At 39.7% G+C, this 15,485-nt stretch overlaps 1 protein-coding gene across 3 annotated transcripts in view; it reads left to right on the forward strand.

Moving 5' to 3' along the window:
- Positions 1-5,216: 5,216 nt before the first annotated feature.
- Positions 5,217-15,485, forward strand: part of LOC115372032 (four and a half LIM domains protein 2-like) — a 30,751-nt gene continuing 20,482 nt past the window's right edge. For 2 of the 3 annotated variants that reach the window (XR_003929412.1, XM_030069732.1), the window contains exon 1: positions 5,217-5,348. The gene's annotated coding sequence lies outside the window, so the exon portion shown is untranslated. The remainder of the gene's footprint in view (positions 5,349-15,485) is intronic. The other variant, XM_030069747.1, reaches the window with a different exon arrangement.

A 15,485-nucleotide genomic window follows, 5' to 3' on the forward strand; every position in this document is an offset into this window, starting at 1 on the left:
ATAGCATATTTTTTAGTGGGACATGATTTATCCAAATTCTCAAGAATCAGTGACATGCAGATCAGTCTGTATTTCCTGTGGAATAAACGGAATTAACGGCTTTAAAAACGTGCTGTCTGACGTATAGAACTGGCTAACTTTTGTTTTTACCGCCTGGTGAGATTTTTTTTTTTTTTCATCACCTCAAAGAAAATGATCACTGCTTTACTTTTTAATTTTATTTCTAACTCAAGAGTGAGAAATGCAGCTTGAAAATGGCGTCAGACAAAAGTGGCGACTCACAGCAGAAGCGGAAGTTTCTCTCATTCTTTCTTTCTTTCTTTCATTCTTTCTTCTTGGACTTGAATGCAGAGATCAAACAGAAATCCTCGCCTGATGTCCGAACATGTGCGGCTCTTCTAGATCATGACAGTGAGACAGAAGTCCAACATTAATGAGGATGAGCCTCGTGTTCGCGGCTCGTTCAAACCTTTAACCAAAGTTTCACTTTCACTTGTGCTGCGTTCACGTCCTCATCGGAGTCATGGGAGAATTCAGCAGCTCCCACCTGCGGCGCCCCTCCAGCAGATGGCGCCCTAGGCTACCGACTACACCGCCTATGCCCACTCCACTGATTACCAGCGACTGTGAAACACTTTAAAACAGATTATTTCTGAGTTTGTGAGCTGTTTGATCGTGCTCTTTGATTTTCAGAGTTAAAGTCTGTGGTTGTTTACTTTACGGTGTGTGTTTGCTGAACAGCTGAGCTCATCTCCATCTGAACAAACCAACACGAACAAATACATGTTTTAACAAATGACTGGTGATCAATTAAAGCCCTTCTTTCAACTCTTATTGTGTCTTCTCATTCGCTTTGCACTGATTTATAATTCAACTTTCTTATAATAAAATATTAAAAGTTAGCCGAGCATCAAGAGCCGAGCATCAAACGTCTGTGCAGATTATCAGGAGGATAATGAGATTTGATTAATCCGGTTTTATGATGAGAGACGTGACGCAGAGAATCAAAGAGACATTTTTTTTATTATTATTATTCTTTCTCTCTTTGACAAAATGCAACAAATTCTTTACAGCTCTGCATTTTTCACAAAGTGTTATTTAATTAAGTTTTGACTTTTGGCTTTTTGTTTTCAGTTTCATCTCAATTAGTTTAGTTTAGTTATTTTGCCAAAATGTTTTCGTTCAGTTTTCAATAGTTTCAGTGTTAGTTTTAGTCTTTTTTGTAATGTGGGGTATTTGTCAGGGGCAAGATTCTAAAAAAAAAAAATGTCAGAAAAAGGTTTTATTGTGGAATAAAATCTCAACAAAACATCAAACCATTAAAAAACGAACAACCAAATAAACTGACAGATGAAAAGACATTTTCCCTGTAAACTTGATTTATCTGAGTTCATTTTGTAAACACACAACACAGTCTCAGTTCATTTTTTTCTGTAAAGCCTCGTTTTCGTTTTTATTTCAGTTGACAAACATGTTTTTTCATGTCAGGTTTTCGTTAATGATAATAATTGAAGCAAAACAGTCAGAGCACGGCAGCAGAAGGTTCAGGACTTTCTTCCATGGCTGTTTTTTATTTTTATTTTTATTTTATTTTATTTTTTTTTTTTTTTTTCAAACTTAAGGGAGCGAGATTCTGCTGCTGTAATTGAATTAAAATAAATAAAATAATAAAATAAGAGAGCTTGCATGCACCAGTTAGTCCACATTAAAAGAATACTACAATGGTTTGGGCAAAATCCCTTTTTTTGCATTTATTCAGCCTGAGACCAGATGTTGGATACCATGTTCTCCTCTGTATGTCCACTGATTCACTTCCTGTGTGTAGCATTTCCTGTTAGCTTAGCTTAATGACTTGAAGTCTATGGACACAAGACAACAGGCTAACAAGCTAACCATCAGTGTCAGCTCGTGAGCACAACCTTAAAAATAGTTAAACATATAAATCGACAGAACATATTACAGTTTTTTTCATTCGCTTTCTCCAGTCTAATGAAACTGGGATCCACTTTGTCGTCATCTTCACCTCCAAACCACAGCAGAAGTTTTCTTTTGCAAATGTGTTCATGCCTTTTCATTGGATTCACACATTTTTCACGCTCTTTTGCACAACACTTCTCACATGTGTCATTTACATGGCCCTGAGTCCACTGACTTCACTGTGGTAGTCAAAAGCAAAACCTCTGTTCACAGCTGATGGAAATGACCTGCATCACTGTGAAATCACTAGAGCACCTGCATCACTGCCCTTTCCACCAATCACCATTCACCAATCAATCAGTATGCACCTACAAAAAAGGGGACTATAAATTGTATTCTGTATTATTTTTTTTTTCAACTCCTTTGAGTGCAATACTGTATGTGACTTACCGTATTTCAGTTTTTCCATCAATACAGTAAGATTTCACTTCAAAGTCTTTCTGAGTTTGGATGCAGTTCTTTACTGTAAGTTTACATTTGAATGTGTAGCTCACAGGAGAACCTTGTTCAAACTGACAGCTGTATTTTGTATTCTGCTGTCAGCTGTGTTACAGGACAGTAGAGCTGCCTGAAGGAATCTACTCATTTGGGCAGAAGTTGAGTTGTTTGAGGGAAATATTGGCTTTTGCTACTTGCTTTACAATATGTAACGATGTAAATTGTCAAAAATATGACTGCAATACACACAGGAAAAAAGTAAGGTTGAACCTGCTCAGACTGAAAAGGGTGTGTTGCATTTTGGTGTTGAGTATGAAGTGAGTGAGTGAGTGGATTAGTTGTATTGGGCGGTGACAAAATGTGCTTTTGCTGCATGTCTGAAATGTTTTGTCATGGTAAGAGCCTTTTGCAAAAAAAAAAAAATGTGTTGTTTTGGGAAGAGCGCCTCTCATTAGGCCTCTGGATTAACTGTTTTGATACCAGCGTTTCTGAGTTGACAGAGGAGGTAAAGCGATTGAAAAAAACTAACATATATAAACATATAAATAGAGCTATACACAGCTAAAGCTATAAATCGTTTGTGTTAGGTAGCATCGACTAACATGAGCCATTTATAGCCGATAGCTTTTTCAACTCAAGCTATTTACTGGTATTTATAGCTGTCTACAGTTATAGATACTGTGACACACCGCGCTAACCGTTAGCATCATGCTAAAGGCTAACACAGGCTAACCGTTAGCGCTGCTTCTTCTGCGAGACGAAGTGAAAAGTTTGTGACGATAATCCAGACGGCCGGCAATAATTTTCTAGATTTTATGAATTGGAATGAATTATTGGATTGAAAATATGTGACCAACTTGATATTTTTGTTTGTTTGTTTGTTTGTTTGCTTGTTTGTAGCGATAAAAGAACAGCAGGGGCATCATGCGCTTGTTTTGTTGTTGCATAATTTCGTAACAGTTTAATTTCATCAACTCATTTCTTAACGCACAAGTCGATGCAAATAAAATCACACCGATAACACAGAATCTGGATTCTATTTTTAATCCAGTTTTTGGAGCTTTAACTTTAACAAGGCAGTCATTTTTTTATCCATTTTGGGCACCAAAATAACCCAACTTGGATTATTTTAAACCCTGCAGTTTTACGAGTGTTGGACTCTGAAGTCGTTGCTCCTTAAATAAGAGACAAATAACAAAGACAAAATGTTTAGACACATGACAAAAAAGAAAAAGAAAATAATCATTGCACAACACAGTTTTTTAAAGACACTGCACACACAATGTTGTGTTTCTCTCCAAGTGGGGGCGCCACAACTCTGTCCTGCATGCTTCAGGCCTAGTTCAGCCCCTGGATGAGCAGCAAAGAAGAATTTAAATGAAAATATTATAATATATGTGTTTCTGTCGCTGGGTGAACTGGTTTAAGAGGAAGAAGTCACTGGTTGAAGTCTAGGAAACTGGCAAGAGGTGACTCGAGGAACCATCAAAATTTACCATGAATGACAATTAAAGGACCCATTTACAGATCCAATTTATGGACCCATAATTTAAAGACCCATTTTTTCAACAGTTCTCTGTGGACCCAGCTGGTTCAGTAAATGGTTCTTTAGTAATTTTTCAGAATAAAAAGTTGTCTGGGCATTTTATATCAGATGACTGTGGGCAGGTTGAAGACCAACAGAATGTGTTGCTGGCTGTTTCTCGATGTTGGTGTAATTTGTGGTGTAATTTTACCACCACAAAATTACACCAAAAAAAAAAAAAAAAAAAAAATCACTCCCCAAAAAAGAAATAAATGAATAAAACAAAACAAAACAAATGAAATGAAATGAAATGAAATGAATTTTACAAATACAAATAAATAAAGCTAAATTTATTAACAGGGTTAAATAAAGCCCTTTAAAAAATAAAAGCCTGACTGCCCACAGATTTACCTGCTTCACCTCCTCACCTGTCAGCCAATCAGCAACCCTCCAGAATAAGAGCCCCAGGTCACCTTCCGCTTTCCACCAGATTGTTCAGTCAGCTTATTTATTTACTTATGGATTATTTGATAGAAATTGATTGGGAAAATGAAATTCTATCCCACTGAGCATTTTAAATCAGATGATTGTGTGCAGGTTGAAAACCAACATGAACATGTTGGCCGGTTCTCCACGTTCCTTGTTCCTTCACTGGGTTCCAGAGAAGGTATTAAAAATGTTTTTTGATGGTTTATAGATCAAGACATTAATCCATTCACTGAGAAAATAATCTGCACTTTAATCCACAATGAAAAGAATTGTTAGCTGCAGTCCTAAATACATAACTCCAATAAAAATGAAGAACCACATGAAGTGACTGAAGAACCCTATCCCCGAAGTAATGTGGTTCTCCAGCTGGTGAAGAGCCGTTTGAGAACCGTTATGTTTCTGAGAGAACCTCCCTTGCTGCAGAACCAAGACGGCTTTTTTTTTTAACAAACAGAGGTGGTTTGTCCTCCCGTCCCCCTGCTTGGAGTCAGTTAACTGCTTTAATTGTGAAAATCTAAAATAACACACCAAGTGTTGTGCAGCAGATCTAATCCAGTTAAACCTGCACATCCAACAGGGGCCCGTTTGATAATCCTAATCAGATGACGAGTTTCACGGAGACGCCCCTTTCTTCGAAGTTCCAGCCAAGGATTCTGGTTTCTCTATCTAATTTAAGAAATACTCACATTTTTGGGAAATTAAAACTAAATGAAAAATAAAAAATTAAGGGACATTTCAGTTCATTGAGTCAAAATGTAGACACTGTGTCTCTTTGTCCTTCGTTTAGATCTCGTTAGCGGAGTCCTGCTCGTCTCCAGGTCGCGGCGTTTCCTGTGTCAGTGGTGTGTTTCAGATGGGACGAGTGTTTTCCTGCTGCGTTACATCTGATTGGCGCAGTGGTTCTTGGAAAGACTTGAAGGTAATGAACTCAGGGAAACGAGAAGGGATTAACCCGCATGAACTTGCTCACGGTGTGATGTGTGACTGCACTCTGCACCGTCCTGATGATCTGTTCTATGTTGTCTATGTCTATGTTCTATAATTACCCCATGTATATCTCAAATCCACATGATCCACTGTGGAAATCAAACAGCTTCAGAGTTACTGTAAGGTTTATTTATTCACTTTAACAGAGCCAGGCTAATGATTCCCATAGACTCCAAGTCTTTATGCTAAGCTAACAGGAAATGCTACCCATAGGAACTGAACCACTGGATGTACTGAGGTGGAAATGGTCTCCAACTAGTGTTACAAAATTCTGGGAATTTTAAAATTAGAAACCTTCCCATGGGAATTACTGGGAATCTACAGGAATTAATGGGAATTAACGAGAACAAACTAGAAATTTAGCCTGTAAAATGGAACTTAAATGTTGTTGAAAAAAAAATCTTGCAGCGTGATCTGGGTTGAAACAGATTTAATGTAAATCCAGTTGAATTTCTACCCCGCACTGCATTCTTCCATCACATGCACAGATCATTTCTAGATTCCTGCACACTTGACCTGAAAGCATTGAGGGAAAATGCAGAAAAATCCAGAGAGCAGAGGCTTGGTCACAGGGAACGTGTTTATTTTATTCAACATTCATGTTTTTTGTTGCTCAGTGAAAGAATCCATTAAAGTTCTACTCACAAATGAATCCAAGTCAAAACTGACTTCTTTTAAATTTGTGTTCGTTTGCACACGTCTGCTTATGACAAAACAAAATGTTTATATTTATGTTTGTATATGATACAGTTGGTATAAATTACCCCAAATTTCCAGTTAATTCCTGTAAATTCCCATTTTGTAACCCTGTATCCCTCATCTTGTCTCAGTGTGGGGAAGCTGGAAAATGGGGATTTTGATTTTTGGAGTATTCCTGTAAAAAATAAGTTCACAAGCTGCTCTGAAAGCTGCTCTGAAAGGTTTCTGTTGCATCGCTGTCACGCCGGAGTGATGAAGGGGCCAGGAAAGAAGTTTTGAGAAGCAAATAAAAAAGGAATCAAGGCAAACGACACGGCCACTGTAGCTAAAGAACCAACAACAAGCAGAAGAAAAAAGATGGTTTGCAGTTCTCCTCGGAGGAGATAATCGATGAGAAAACAAAGGGATTTAACGCGGCCTCGGGAAAACATCTACATGGCAAAGTCAACAGCTTAACGAAATTAATTAAATCAAACCGGCTAATGAGAACAAAGATGCTCTCAAAGCCGAGACGGACAGAAACTCAGAGCCAAGCTATCGCCCAGATTTGACTCAGATGACTGAGAGGACGGGACGGAGTTTGGGGGGGGGGGTGAAGAGGATGGGGCGCTGGGTGACCCGGGGCCACAGGGGGTCACGGCGGTGGAGCCCATGGACCGGAGCTGCCAACAGACCGGGACACAAACTAAAAATACCGTCAAACACGCAATCAAACACCTACATCTGGAGACAAATCTACCTCATCAAACTGCTGGCTTTTACTTTGAAGGTCAATGAATGACTGTGTTGTTCCTCTGTGATGGAGCCAAATACGGCTTATAGATTTTATTCTGATTCACAGGAGTAAAAAAAACTCGTTTTTCTGCAAAATGCTTTTTTTAAGGAATTGAGAACTTCAAGAAAAAGAAAAACATCAGCATTGCAGTTTTGTGGTTTCTGGGTGGTTCTAGTCCTACTTCCAGCTCTTTATCACATGCCTCTGCTCCTCTTCTTGTTTATCCATCGATCCGTCTGTCCATCCATCCATCCATGAGGACAGTGCCCTCCAGTCCTTGATGGTGTTGCTCATGTTTGTGGCCCAGCGCCAAATTTTCTCTGAATCGCTTTACCTTCTCAGAACAACAAACCACATGATCTGCCCCTCCCATCTGACCGCCAGGCTATTAGATTACCTTAATCTGTTTACACACTATGCGTCGGGCATGCCAGGCGGAGTGCATGGAAAACCCAAGAAGAAGAAGAAGAAGAAGAAGGAGAAGAAGGAGAAGAAGGAGATTCATGTCACGACAGAGTGCAACCCGGAGCTGAGAGAGAAGCCAAACGCTGCAATTAAAGACCAGATGGTGTGAAAAGCGTCTAAAGAAATGCCTTTATAACAAGTTCACTGTGTGTGTGTGTTTGCCCGGCACACCTGTGTGTTGCTGCTGATCCCAATACACACTTTCTTTCGGGTTCTTAGTGACGTTCTATTGAGGAACATTCAGCTCTGTCATTTCATTGTTTGAATACCCTCTGGACGTTGTTGTTTAAGTGAGAATTTGATTTATTTTCCAAATGATTTTCTTGGTTTGCTGCTCAGGACTCCTCTGGGCGTCGGCATGTAGCTCCCAGCCAATCACAGCGCAGCGTGGTGCCAGATCGAAAATCATGGACACATCATATACATTACACAATGACTTCCACAAGTGGCGATGGAATGTAACATAAAATACTCCACAGCCATCCTAGAAAACAAAAACTGCAACCAACAAATCCTCATTCTGCCTTTAAGTGTATAGTTCATAATCTATGTCCAGTTCATGCCTTTCCTGGGAAAAATCCTCTGTTGTATAGGATGTAATTTGAGTTATGTTTCCGGTTTGTTTAAATCAAAAAACAAAAAACTACAGAAACTGCATGGTACTTTACTGATCTGGAGCACAGGATTAAATGTATTTATTGTTGATTCTGCTGTTAACCCTTTGAAACTTGAGAAAATTCACTTGATGTCCTTCAGAGTCACGGGAAAAACATGAATAGCAAATCAGCAAGAAATTAGTGACTTACAAAAAACAAAAAACAAAAAAAACAAACAAAAAAAAAAAAACAGAAAATGCCCTAAAAATTATTGGGGAGAAAATTACAAAAAAAGTATCAGAAAATGTGCCAAAAAAAATTTACCAGAAAATTAGCAAAGAAATTAGTAAAATAAATAAATAAATAAATAAAACAAGAAAACTATGGTCATTTAAAGTACATATTTAAAATTAAATCAAATTACAATCAAAATTGCTTTATAATTACAACAAAATTCACCCAAAAATGCAAAAATACAAATTTTGGTGAGTGGGTGAACTGAAATCTTTCAAAATAAAAGCCTGCCACCTGCCTCTTGGATCTGACAGGGTTAAACTGGATTGGGTGTCTGCGAGGCTCAGACTGGGTGTGTCCCATCATCTTCATCATCGTCAGCTGTTACAAATGTCATCCTCTGAACTTCGCATGGGTGTTTTGTCACAGCTTATGTATTTTTAAATTTAATTTATTCGTTATCCGACATCTGATTGTGCAATGCCACTGGAACATTGGAACATTCTTGTCGTGTCTCTCTGAAAAAGAGATATGACAAGAATGCATCATTAACTACAGGCACAGAAGTCCCAAGCAAAGTATTTCCCCACATCACATAACAACACACTGCGTATTCCCACTTGTCCAGCACATATTTGAGGTACTTCATTTTGTCAGACTTTATACTTTTATTCCACTGTATTTATGCACTCTTTCAATTTTAACTCTTTCTTTCTGATGCATTTTACTGCTGATACTTTCACTTTAATGCCGTTTTCAGAGCAGAACTTTTGCTTTTGGTTGACAACTTTGTTTTCCCATTATGGTATCGCTACTTTTATTCAAGGAAAAGGGAATTTATGTGACTTTTTTCCACTGCTTGGCATGGTGAGTGTGTAAAGACCATGCTTTAACTTTTAAAACCGGGTCCAAGCCCGTGTCAGCCAACACCGAGCATACTGAAAGTGTATGGTAGCCCTATGCCTTCATAAACTCAAAACAAGTTTAGTTTTCATGACTTTATAATTCTCTTAAAAAGTGGGGACGAAATCTTATCATATTAGTTTGTAAGATTTTTGCAGCTCAGCAATGTGGATTAACGTTGTGTCTTTGTTGGGTGTCTATTTGTTGATTTATTTAGAGTGTGTGAGAGTTGTAATATCATATTGGGAGCATTTGATAGGCATTCTCACGCTCAATTATGTGTCATAAGTTGTTGCAGCAATTTTTTGATTGATACCAGTTGTTAGACAGATTTGGTGCAAAATTTAAACATTTTTTGACTACTCAAAAATTAATAAAAATGGTCAAAAATCTGTCCAACATACGTGATGTTCCTCAAGACCTTGAGGAACATCAAAGAAAACCAGACCTCCTCTGCACGGCCTCGCTCTCTAGTTTGTGTGTGTAAAGTTTGATGAGGCTGTGATTCTCCTAGAGGTCACTAGAAGTCATTTTCTACAGCGACGTCCAGTTTGACAAAAGTCTCTGCCTGCAGTGAAATGGCTGCTATGGGGGCCAATATCATCACACAGGAATCAAATGTGGCTCATTGAATCCACAAGAGTCTCAGCTTTCCAGTCAAAGCCAACTGATGCAGCTCCAAGACTGTTTAGGCCCCAGTCTGCACACACACACCATTTTACAACAGGCCACAAGAACACATGTGGACTGCAGGCTTTGTGGCCCAAACTGCATGGGATTAGCAGAAGGTGGGCGTGTCTGCAAAGGGGAGAGCCGTGGCTGCCCAGAGAACCCATTTTCATTCACACATCTGGAGGTCAGAGGTCAAGGGACCCGCTGGAAACAGCCATGTCAGTTTTTTCCTCACCAAAATTGAGCGTAACTTTGAAGCGATATTTGCTGTGACTCCTCAGGTCGTCTAGTTTCATATGATATCATCACTCCGGCTTTACAGCTTCAGCCTGTGAAAGCTATAACGTCGGCTTAACTGTCACTTGACGTGTCCTTGAGCAAGACATGGAGCCTTTTTCCCCACACCACTCAACTCCCCGAGTGCCAACTTCAAATAAAGTCACTCAGCCGGATGTGAAGGGCAAGCCTGCGCTGTCAATCAGAGCTCTGTTCTCAAGTTAAAAAAAAAAAAAAAAAAGGTGTATCTGCAAAAGGTAGTTTTCTCAGGACTGAATGAAAGAATTTCACTTTTGCCATTCATACATGCTGGAATCTTTTCTACATTTAGGCTGCAAGGGCCTGAAACTGAGCCAAATCTTTAAATTTAAGAAAAAAAAAAAAACACCATACATTGCGGTGATGTGTTTTCCTCTACCTCATGCTCTTCATCACATGCCTCCCTGCCCTGCCTGTGTACTCCCATTCATCCGCCCATAAGGACAGTGCCCTCCGGTCCTTGACGGTGCTACTCAAGTTTTTGGGTCAGCGACAAATTTTCTCTGAATTGGAGTTTACCTTCTCAGAATAACAAACCACATGATCTACCGTCCCATCAGTCTATTATGCTATTAGATTACCTTAACGTATTTACACACTATGTATGCGAGGCAGAGTGCATGCAAAACTCAAGAAGAAGAAGAAAAAGAAGTGCAACTTTATAGTAAAAACCAGGTACCAAAAGATAAGTCGAATGTTGTGATAAAAGAGCAGATGGTGTTAAAAGATTTGCTGGTCTTTCTCTTTTATGTTGGGCTCGAATGCAAAGAGACACAAGGTTTAGAGGGTTTATTGGAGGGTTGGAGGATGCTGGTGGAGGTACGGGTGGCCGACTGGTTGGAGAAGGTGCTGGTGAGGAGCGGTGGAGCCGGGCTGAGCAGACGGGGAGGCGAGCCGGCCGGCAGAAGTGTCGTGGAGCTTGATGTTAACAAACAGTTCACAAAATTCACAGTTTGGTGCGATACGACACAGAGTCGGGATGGGAAGATTAACCAGACACGTGCAGGAAAAATGCAAGTGCAGCAGCTGTGACTAGATATGACTTTGGGATGAAATCCACATGCATCAGTTTTTGCATCTTTGCATTGATAAAATCCGATCCATTTAATTATCACATGTTCTGTGTCTGCATTTGGAAACATGACCCATCCAGTAATGTGATATTATGCACTATTTCTCCTATGTTACCTTACATTACGTCGCTGAGCAGCGTGGGTTAGGGCCGTCACAACAAACTCATCACACACACCAGGCAACTGCAAACCCAAAGTTTGGAAACACCACAGATTTTACAAGAGAGACGGACAACTTGACAAATCAAATGCAGTTTTCAAAATGTGCCGTGCCGCTGTTAAGTCCACAGGCAGCACAGCGAACTTTATCACACACCTGAGACGGCGACAAGGTGTGAAGGTGGAGCGTCTGCCAGCGCCCCGCCTCCCCGCCTCATGTTCGCATTCATCTCGGCCCAAGAGTTATGAGAAAAGTATTAGACCTTTTTTTAAATTCTCCCTGGCCAAGACAATAACAGACGCTGTAGCCTCCTTTTTCTGTCATGATGTCCAGCCTTGCAGTGGTACAGAAAATGAGGGTTTCCAAAACTAATCCACACCTGGAAACAAATCCCTGCCCCCTCTGTGTGATAAAGTGAGAAGAGAGATTGATTAATCAAAACATTGAATCACACTGCATCGTGATCGGGGGGTGAATCGTATCGTATCGCAACTGTAGTTGCTGCTCATGTACCTTTAATCTATTGGAAAATTGACAGAGAAAAAACTGGCAGCAAAAAAGTATAAATACCAGAGATATTTCCTTGATTTTTTAAATTATCAAAACATGATTAAGTATGATCTTTTTTTTTTCTTAGTTTGAACAATGGTGGGACTGTACCTGACACATTCTCAGAAAAGTACTGGTTCTCAAAAGGTTCTGCAAAATGCTCTCTGGTTCTTCACCAGCTGGAGAAACAGAGTAAATAATCCGGTTGAGCAATCTGGTGGTGAGTGGAAGGTGACCTGGGGCTCTTATTATGGAGGGTTGGTGATTGGCTGGCAGGTGAGGAGGTGAAGCAGGAGTCGAAGGAGAGGTAGTCTGTGGGCAGTCAGGCTTTAATTTTGAAAGGTCTTTATTTCACGCTGCTAATAAATTTCATTTTATGTTTTCTTACTTGTAATTTTTATTTTATTTTATTTTGTATTATTTGTTTATTCATTCAGTTATTTATTGTTTTGCGGGGTGATTTTTTTTTCCCCACATTTTTGGGGTGGTGGTAATTTTCTTGTTATTAAGTTTTAGATATACCACATATTTACGTAATGTATGTAATAGTTTTTTTTTGTTTTTTTTTTTTTGGTTTTTTTAGCTAATTTTACTGAGCAATTCTTTTTGTTGTCATTTTTCAAATTCTCTGGGATTTTTTTGTTTCTTTTCCACTTTTTCCTTGTTTCTTGCTCATCTTCAGGTCTTTTTTTTTGCTGGTTTTCTTGCTGTGGACCCCCATGTCCACCACATCCCTGACTGAATCAAATTAGATGAAAATAAAGGGTTTGTTTATCTGTGTGCAAGCTGAGATGATCAGGGAGCTGGCCTCAGCCGACATCACTTCTACTAAAACTCCCTCTGGTGCTAATCTGATCGACCAGACATGAAAGCAACGTTCAAAATAAAAGTCCCGCTCAAACTATGGCATTAAAGGTGGAGTCAGTGTGATACTGGAGAGAGATAATTAATATTGAAAATGATCGAATTTGGCAAATATTTCCTCATGGTGCGCTCGCTCTGATTGTGGGAAATGAACAAAGTGGCTTGAATGGGGTCATATGACTCTCCGCCAGCCAATCAGCAACAGGCAATGTTGGTGCCCATGCACAGGATGGGGCAAAGGAGTCGGAAAGAGCGAGACGGACAGTGAAATCTGGCTGTTAATCTCTAATTAAGTTCAAAAGCTCAATTTATTACCGCACCACCAGTGAATGTAATGATAATGGAGAACATGAGAAAAGAGAATTCGGTGATTTCATTTGACTTGACAGCATTAAAAATTACTTGTTCCCACATGAAGTGTCCTTGAGCAAGACATTCACAAGGTTTATGCACCTTAGTAATCAGGTTATTTGCCTTAAAATGCCATGTAGATGAGAAAACCAGTTTCCATAATCAGGGATTAAGAGAATTTGGCGTCAGGCAGCCTGATTTCTCCTGGAGAAACCAGATCACTGCACCATGTAAAGCTTTTCACAATAAACATACACTATGCAGCACCCAGGAGAGTCCAAACTACATGCTAAATCTACAGGGTTGTTGAAGATTGCTTCATAATTTTGTGTTGTGTTAGGTCTTATGAAAATATAAAGAAAAAAATCCCCACCAGAGGTCGGTCGTGTGGTGTGGCTCGGCTGAAGCGTGGCTGTGACACTTCAGGGAATGACATTAAAAGCATGTATACGGGGGGTTTTGAGCAATCAGAGTAAGATAACTCATGCAAACTTGTTACCCAATTTCCTGCTTTAATCTAGTTACTCATAATAATCTGGTTTCTGGTGTGCATGTAAATATAGTGACTGAGGCTCTGAGCTCTTTCCCGACACACTTCCACTTCACCGGCAAGTTCCAGCTCCATAAAAAATGGCTTTGGCAGCAATCAAGGGCCTTAACTTTTAAATTCATACCTGTCCTGTGATGTAGTGTGTGTGTTGTCTGGATTGAGGTGAAAGGAGAGATTTCTATCTCTCCTTTCACTTCCACAGCAAAATAACACTTTTACCACAGAAACCAACATTGACTCAAAGGATTATGACAATATAAAACCAACAAATCCTGTTACCCATTTTTTTCATGTAATTACAATCATTTGTGAAAGTACTGTGGGGTTATTTCTTCCTGGTGCAAAGACGTTTCCTGCTGCCTGTGGGATCTAATTCAAATAGCAAAATACCAAGAATTGATTTTAGTTTCCCCCAAAATGGGTACCAGGTCCTCTTGTTATTTATATTGCATAATCTGCTTTGTTCACATTCTTTTATTAGCTAAAAACGTTATTTAGGAGCTGGTTTGCCATCGAGGTGAATGGAGAGACACAAATACAGTATACAAATACAAAAGTGGCTCATAAGTGAATTAAAGCAGTCACACAAAAGTTACTTGTCCTTGTAACTAATTACTTTAATATGCCTTAATTAGTAAAGTAATTAGTTTTGAGGTAAGTAACTAATAAGTCTGACTAACTACTATAATTAATAGTACTTACTCACCGTAAGTAACTTGCACAACACTGGAACTGAACATATGCTTTGTCATGCCATACTCAACAAGATAATGCTATTCCATCATATCTACCAAACAGTATCCAGCGCGATATTTTTAGCGGGACTAATTGGATAAACTGAGTTATGGCCGGTGCCATGTGCCTATCAGACCTTGTTGTTTTACGTTTTCTTTAATAGGAAACCAGTGGCTGTGGGCCTGACCCCGCACTATGACTAAAGTCATGTCGAGAATGAAGAGCAGAGGTGACTCGCAGACTTTTCAAACAACAAGGCTCGGGAGCTTAATGTCATCCTCCAAGGACCGTCCCAGTGATTTTTGAATGTTTGGTCCATTTACGACAATTCCCCCACATTTTACATCGCAAATACGTTGCAAATCATACGGGAGATCTCACAACATATCATCAAAACTCCTTGACTTTCAGATGTGAATTTTTGGTTTTGTGGATTAGGCATGTGTGAGCCTGCTGGAAATAAACTGAACACCATGAAACATCACAACTTATTTTGTCTCCACCTGGGAGATTTTTGCACAAAACGACTGCCTGCCAAAAACCCACAGCTGCTTCCTCTATTCCCAGCGTTGCACCTCAACACACCCACACACACACACACACACACACACACACACACACACACACACACACACACACACACACACACTTTTTGGCCCCCATATTTCTGAAAGGGTTGCGGCTGCTCTGGCTCCAGCTGTAGAGGAGCGATGATGTGTATCTATCAGTGTAATGGAGCAGTGTGCCACGGGATAGTTATAATCTGCTGGACAGAAACCAAGAAATAAGTTCTGAGCTCCTGTGTAAATGTAAAAATAGCAGCGGAGACTAAAATAGTACAGTGTGGACAGTCTTGTGTATGCATCAAAGAATTGGGCAAACAACTCTACCCTTCACATTTGCCTGAATCACACCATTGTAGAGGGGAATGTGATGAGTCAGGGTTAGCTAACAGGACCAAAATGGCTGATTAAGGAATTCAGGTCATCAAAAGGGTCTATTTCTGATTCAAAGCGAGCCTCTCACATGCTCACCACCCAGCAGGTGCTGGAGTACGTGCGACCTGAAGGACTCATTTCCATGTTCTCATCATGCCCCCAAACACAGGATGTTCCTGTGTTTTTTTAT

The sequence above is a fragment of the Myripristis murdjan genome, chromosome 2, assembly GCF_902150065.1.
Source record: "Myripristis murdjan chromosome 2, fMyrMur1.1, whole genome shotgun sequence".
Lineage (NCBI taxonomy): Eukaryota > Metazoa > Chordata > Actinopteri > Holocentriformes > Holocentridae > Myripristis > Myripristis murdjan.